Here is an 8,441-nt window from a genome sequence, read left to right on the forward strand (position 1 = left end):
TTTCCATGACTTCTTCTCCAGGACCTTTACCTCATTTTCCATGACTTCTCCAGGACCTTTACCTAATTTTCCATGACCTTACCTATTTTCAAGACTTCTCCAGACCTTTACCTAATTTTCCATGACTTCTTCTCAGGACCTTTACCTAATTTTCCATGACTTTACCTATTACTTTTTCCAAGACTTCTCCAGGACCTTTACCTACTTTTTCATGACTTCAGGACCTTTACCTAATTTTTCCATGACTTCTCCAGGACCTTTACCTAATTTTCCAAGAGTTCTCCAGGACCTTTACCTAATTTTTCATGACTTCCAGGACCTTTACCTAATTTTCCATGACTTCTCCAGGACCTTTACCTATTTTCCCAAGACTTCTCCAGGACCTTTACCTAATTTTCATGACTTCTCCAGGACCTTTACCTAATTTTTCATGACTTCTCCAGGACCTTTACCTAATTTTCCATGACTTCTCCAGGACCTTACCTAATTTTCCAAGACTTCTCCAGGACCTTTACCTAATTTTCCATGACTTCTCCAGCCTTTACCTAATTTTCCATGACTTTCCAGGACCTTTACCTAATTTTCCATGACTTCTCCAGGACCTTTACCTAATTTTCCATGACTTCCCAGGACCTTTACCTAATTTCCCATACTTCTCCCAGGACCTTTACCTAATTTCCCATGACTTCTCCAGGACCTTCACCTAATTTTCCATGACTTCCCAGGACCTTTACCTAATTTTCCATGACTTCTCCAGGACCTTTACCTCATTTTCCATGACTTCTCCAGACCTTTACCCTAATTTCCATGACTTCTAGGACCTTTACCTAATTTTCCATGACTTCTCCAGGACCTTTACCTATTTTCCATGACTTCTCCAGACCTTTACCTCATTTTCCATGACTTCTCCAGGACCTATACCTAATTTTCCATGACTTCTCCAGGACCTTTACCTCATTTCCCATGACTTCTCCAGGACCTTTACCTAATTTTTCATGACTTCTCCAGGAACTTTACCTAATTTTCCATGACTTCTCCAGGACCTTTACCTAATTTCCATGACTTCTCCAGGACCTTTACCTAATTTTCCATGACTTCTCCAGGACCTTTACCTAATTTTCCATGACTTCTCCAGGACCTTTACCTAATTTTCCATGACCTTTACCTAATTTTCCAAGACTTCTCCAGGACCTTTACCTAATTTTCCATGACTTCTCCAGGACCTTTACCTAATTTTCCATGACTTCCAGGACCTTTACCTCATTTTTCATGACTTCCAGGACCTTTACCTAATTTTTCATGACTTCTCCAGGACCTTTACCTCATTTTTCATGACTTCTCCAGGACCTTTACCTAATTTTCCATGACTTCTCCAGGACCTTTACCTAATTTTCCATGACTTCTCCAGGACCTTTACCTAATTTTCCATGACTTCCAGGACCTTTACCTAATTTTTCATGACTTCCAGGACCTTTACCTAATTTTCCATGACTTCTCCAGGACCGTTACCTAATTTTCCATGACTTCTCCAGGACCTTTACCTAATTTTCCATGACTTCTCCAGGACCTTTACCTAATTTTCCATGACTTCTCCAGGACCTTTACCTAATTTTCCATGACCTTTACCTAATTTTCCAAGACTTCTCCAGGACCTTTACCTAATTTTCCATGACTTCTCCAGGACCTTTGCCTAATTTTTCATGACTTCTCCAGGACCTTCACCTAATTTTCCATGACTTCTACAGGACCTTTACCCAATGTTCCATGACTTCCAGGACCTTTAACTAATTTTCCATGACTTCCAGGACCTTTAACTAATTTTTCATGACTTCTCCAGGACCGTTACCTAATTTTCCATGACTTCTCCATGACCTTTACCTAATTTTCCATGACTTCCAGGACCTTTACCTAATTTTCCATGACTTCCAGGACCTTTACCTAATTTTCCATGACTTCCATGACCTTTACCTAATTTTCCATGACTTCCAGGACCTTTACCTCATTTTTCATGACTTCTCCAGGACCTTTACCTAATTGTCCATGACTTCTCCAGGACCTTTACCTAATTTTCCATGACTTCTCCAGGACCTTTACCTAATTTTCCATGACTTCTCCAGGACCTTTACCTAATTTTTCATGACTTCCAGGACCTTTATCTAATTTTTCATGACTTCTCCAGGACCTTTACCTAATTTTCCATGACTTCTCCAGGACCTTTACCTAATTTTCCATGACTTCTCCAGGACCTTTACCTAATTTTCCATGACTTCTCCAGGACCTTTACCTAATTTTCCATGACTTCTCCAGGACCTTTACCTAATTTTCCATGACCTTTACCTAATTTTCCAAGACTTCTCCAGGACCTTTACCTAATTTTCCATGACTTCTCCAGGACCTTTACCTAATTTTCCATGACTTCTCCAGGACCTTTACCTAATTTTCCAAGACTTCTCCAGGACCTTTACCTACTTTTTCATGACTTCCAGGACCTTTACCTAATTTTTCATGACTTCTCCAGGACCTTTACCTAATTTTCCAAGAGTTCTCCAGGACCTTTACCTAATTTTTCATGACTTCCAGGACCTTTACCTAATTTTCCATGACTTCTCCAGGACCTTTACCTAATTTTCCAAGACTTCTCCAGGACCTTTACCTAATTTTCCATGACTTCTCCAGGACCTTTACCTAATTTTTCATGACTTCTCCAGGACCTTTACCTAATTTTCCATGACTTCTCCAGGACCTTTACCTAATTTTCCAAGACTTCTCCAGGACCTTTACCTAATTTTCCATGACTTCTCCAGGACCTTTACCTAATTTTCCAAGACTTCTCCAGGACCTTTACCTAATTTTCCATGACTTCTCCAGGACCTTTACCTAATTTTCCATGACTTCCAGGACCTTTACCTAATTTCCCATGACTTCTCCAGGACCTTTACCTAATTTCCCATGACTTCTCCAGGACCTTCACCTAATTTTCCATGACTTCTCCAGGACCTTTACCTAATTTTCCATGACTTCTCCAGGACCTTTACCTAATTTTCCATGACTTCTAGGACCTTTACCTAATTTTCCATGACTTCTCCAGGACCTTTACCTAATTTTCCATGACTTCTCCAGGACCTTTACCTCATTTTCCATGACTTCTCCAGGACCTATACCTAATTTTCCATGACTTCTCCAGGACCTTTACCTCATTTCCATGACTTCTCCAGGACCTTTACCTAATTTTCCATGACTTCTCCAGGACCTTTACCTAATTTTCCATGACTTCTCCAGGACCTATACCTAATTTTCCATGACTTCTCCAGGACCTATACCTAATTGTCCATGACTTCTCCAGGACCTTTACCTAATTTTCCATGACTTCTCCAGGACCTTCAACTCATTTTCCATGACTTCTCCAGGACCTTTACCTAATTTTCCATGACTTCCAGGACCTTTGCCTAATTTTTCATGACTTCTCCAGGACCTTTACCTAATTTTCCATGACTTCTCCAGGACCTTTACCTAATTTTCCATGACTTCTCCAGGACCTTTACCTCATTTTCCATGACTTCTCCAGGACCTTTACCTAATTTTCCATGACTTCTCCAGGACCTTCACCTCATTTCCATGACTTCTCCAGGACCTTTACCTAATTTTCCATGACTTCCAGGACCTTTGCCTAATTTTCCATGACTTCTCCAGGACCTTTACCTCATTTTCCATGACTTCTCCAGGACCTTTACCTAATTTTCCATGACTTCTCCAGGACCTTTACCTCATTTTCCATGACTTCTCCAGGACCTATACCTAATTTTCCATGACTTCTCCAGGACCTATACCTAATTGTCCATGACTTCTCCAGGACCTTTACCTAATTTTCCATGACTTCTCCAGGACCTTTACCTAATTTTCCATGACTTCCAGGACCTTCACCTAATTTTCCATGACTTCCAGGACCTTCACCTCATTTTCCATGACTTCTCCAGGACCTTTACCTAATTTTCCATGACTTTCAGGACCTTCACCTAATTTTCCATGACTTCTCCAGGACCTTTACCTAATGTTCCATGACTTCCAGGACCTTTAACTAATTTCCCATGACTTCCAGGACCTTTAACTAATTGTCCATGACTTCTCCAGGACCGTTACCTAATTTTCCATGACTTCTCCATGACCTTTACCTAATTTTCCATGACTTCCAGGACCTTTACCTAATTTTCCATGACTTCCAGGACCTTTACCTAATTTCCCATGACTTCCATGACCTTTACCTAATTTTCCATGACTTCTCCAGGACCTTTACCTAATTTTCCATGACTTCTCCAGGACCTTTACCTAATTTTCCATGACTTCCAGGACCTTTACCTAATTTGTCATGACTTCCAGGACCTTTACCTAATTTTTCATGACTTCTCCAGGACCTTTACCTCATTTTCCATGACTTCTCCAGGACCTTTACCTAATTTTCCATGACTTCTCCAGGACCTTTACCTAATTTTCCATGACTTCTCCAGGACCTTTACCTAATTTTCCATGACTTCCAGGACCTTTACCTAATTTTCCATGACTTCTCCAGGACCTTTACCTAATTTTCCATGACTTCTAGGAAATTAACCTAATTTCCCATGATTTCTCCAGGACCTTTACCTAATTTTCCATGACTTCTCCATGACCTTTACCTAATTTTCCATTACTTCTCCAGGACCTTTACCTAATTTTCCATGACTTCTCCATGACCTTTACCTAATTTTCCATGACTTCTCCAGGACCTTCACCTAATTTTCCATGACTTCTCCAGGACCTTTACCTAATTTTCCATGACTTCTCCAGGACCTTCACCTCATTCTCCATGACTTCCAGGACCTTTAACTAATTTTCCATAAACTTCTAGGAACTTTACCTAATTTTCCATGACTTCTCCAGGACCTTTACCTAATTTTCCATGACTTCTCCAGGACCTTTACCTAATTTTCCATGACTTCTAGGAACTTTACCTAATTTTCCATGACTTCTCCAGGACCTTTACCTAATTTTCCATGACTTCTCCAGGACCTTTACCTCATTTTCCATGACTTCTCCAGGACCTTTACCTAATTTTCCATGACTTCTCCAGGACCTTCACCTCATTTTCCATGACTTCTCCAGGACCTTTACCTAATTTTCCATGACTTCCAGGACCTTTGCCTAATTTTCCATGACTTCTCCAGGACCTTTACCTAATTTTCCATGACTTCTCCAGGACCTTTACCTAATTTTCCATGACTTCTCCAGGACCTTTACCTAATTTTCCATGACTTCTCCAGGACCTATACCTAATTTTCCATGACTTCTCCAGGACCTATACCTAATTGTCCATGACTTCTCCAGGACCTTTACCTAATTTTCCATGACTTCTCCAGGACCTTTACCTAATTTTCCATGACTTCCAGGACCTTCACCTAATTTTCCATGACTTCCAGGACCTTCACCTCATTTTCCATGACTTCTCCAGGACCTTTACCTAATTTTCCATGACTTCCAGGACCTTCACCTAATTTTCCATGACTTCTCCAGGACCTTTACCTAATGTTCCATGACTTCCAGGACCTTTAACTAATTTCCCATGACTTCCAGGACCTTTAACTAATTGTCCATGACTTCTCCAGGACCGTTACCTAATTTTCCATGACTTCTCCATGACCTTTACCTAATTTTCCATGACTTCCAGGACCTTTACCTAATTTTCCATGACTTCCAGGACCTTTACCTAATTTTCCATGACCTTTACCTAATTTTCCATGACTTCTCCAGGACCTTTACCTAATTTTCTATGACTTCTCCAGGACCTTTACCTAATTTTCCATGACTTCCAGGACCTTTACCTAATTTGTCATGACTTCTCCATGACCTTTACCTAATTTTCCATGACTTCCAGGACCTTTACCTAATTTTCCATGACTTCTCCAGGACCTTTACCTAATTTTCCATGACTTCCAGGACCTTTACCTAATTGTTCATGACTTCTCCATGACCTTTACCTAATTTTTCATGACTTCCAGGACCTTTACCTAATTTTCCATGACTTCTCCAGGACCTTTACCTAATTTTCCATGACTTCTCCAGGACCTTTACCTAATTTTCCATGACTTCTCCAGGACCTTTACCTAATTTTCCAAGACTTTTCCAGGACCTTTACCTAATTTTCCATGACTTCCAGGACCTTTACCTAATTTTCCATGACTTCTCCAGGACCTTTACCTAATTTTCCATGACTTCTCCATGACCTTTACCTAATTTTCCATGACTTCCAGGACCTTTACCTAATTTTCCATGACTTCTCCAGGACCTTTACCTAATTTTCCATGACTTCTAGGAAATTAACCTAATTTCCCATGATTTCTCCAGGACCTTTACCTAATTTTCCATGACTTCTAGGAAATTAACCTAATTTCCCATGACTTCTCCATGACCTTTACCTAATTTTCCATGACTTCTCCAGGACCTTTACCTAATTTTCCATGACTTCTCCATGACCTTTACCTAATTTTCCATGACTTCTCCAGGACCTTCACCTAATTTTCCATGACTTCTCCAGGACCTTTACCTAATTTTCCATGACTTCTCCAGGACCTTCACCTCATTCTCCATGACTTCTCCAGGACCTTTACCTAATTTTCCATGACTTCTCCAGGACCTTCACCTCATTCTCCATGACTTCCAGGACCTTTACCTAATTTTCCATGACTTCTAGGAACTTTACCTAATTTTCCATGACTTCTCCAGGACCTTTACCTAATTTTCCATGACTTCTCCAGGACCTTTACCTAATTTTCCATGACTTCTCCATGACCTTTACCTAATTTTTCATGACTTCTCCAGGAACTTTACCTAATTTCCCATGACTTCTCCATGACCTTTACCTAATTTTCCATGACTTCTCCAGGACCTTTACCTAATTTCCCATGACTTCTCCAGGACCTTCACCTCATTCTCCATGACTTCCAGGACCTTTACCTAATTTTCCATGACTTCTCCAGGAACTTTACCTAATTTTCCATGACTTCTAGGAACTTTACCTAATTTTCCATGACTTCTAGGAACTTTACCTAATTTTCCATGACTTCTCCAGGACCTTCACCTCATTCTCCATGACTTCCAGGACCTTCACCTCATTCTCCATGACTTCCAGGACCTTCACCTCATTTTCCATGACTTCCAGGACCTTCACCTCATTTTCCATGACCAAAACAATGACTCTTTCTCAGCGTTCCACTGAAAATGGTTTATTTTAACATGGAACAGGAATAAGGTCTGAAACATGTTGAGCCGATCCAACACAAATCAAATAGGCTTACTGGCTTCTACACGCTCGAGCAGTGCTTCTCAAAGTGTGGTCCGTGAGCGCCCCCTAGTGGTCCGTGAGTATATTGGTAACATTTCACATTTGAAATAAATAAATACATTTAAGTTTTCCGCACTCTCGCGGGAATATCTCCGCAATGGAGCGAGCTTAAGTTTCACCTTCTGTTGCATGATACAGCCCAGGGCAACACCTTCGTCACACATGTTGCCACCTGTTCGTACCATTTTCAGGCAATTTGTAATCTGTTCTAGAAAAACGATGTGTTTTGGGATATTTGTGGAGTTAGGTGGTCCGCGAGTGTTTTTTTTATTGGTTAAGTGTCCTTGGTATGAAAAAGTTGCACTAAAGCAACTCAAATCTCTCACCAGCGAAACACCTCATCAGATAAATGCCATTTTACGTTTCATTACTATACGATACAGTATTTATTATCAGTATAGTATTACTATTTCGGCGATTAGCTAAAGTATCAATTATATTTGATGCAACTTTAGTTAAATTTCCAAAACTTTGGGAAAGATATTGTTTTCCATAACTTTTCCAGGGCCTGGAATTAGCATTTTGAATTTCCATGACTTTCCCAGGTTTTTAATGACCGTAGGAACCCTGAACGTTGAGCTCTCAATCATCGCTCAGAAACCGTTTCACTTTCTTTCTACTTACTTGTTTAACTTGTCCTTTAGTTATTTCAAGTGTTTCATGCTAAACCCCCTTTAGAGGGAAAACTCTAGGTGTAAATAAAGGACCCGGGTGTATGGGGTGAGATTTGTCTGAATAACATTTGTGTGAACATAAAAATAATTTGTGTGATTTGTAAAATGTCAAACACCGTCCACACATGTATTCAAAAGACATGGCTTTGTACGATAACATTACAAGACTAGGAATGAGTTTCCTCAGGTTTGCACCCCGCGGTGAGCAGAGAGAAGAATGATATCATTACTAGAGACGGGAACTTCAACGCAGATTTATATTCGACCCCCCAAAAAAAGGTTAACCGAATTTACATATCCTATAAAAAAAGTTTAATTTTAAATAAATGCTCAAATAGATATAGAAACCAAACCATGTTTACTTTGATATTTTTCTCAAGCTATTTAAAATGGCGCTG

The sequence above is a fragment of the Gymnodraco acuticeps genome, unplaced genomic scaffold, assembly GCF_902827175.1.
Source record: "Gymnodraco acuticeps unplaced genomic scaffold, fGymAcu1.1, whole genome shotgun sequence".
NCBI lineage: Eukaryota > Metazoa > Chordata > Actinopteri > Perciformes > Bathydraconidae > Gymnodraco > Gymnodraco acuticeps.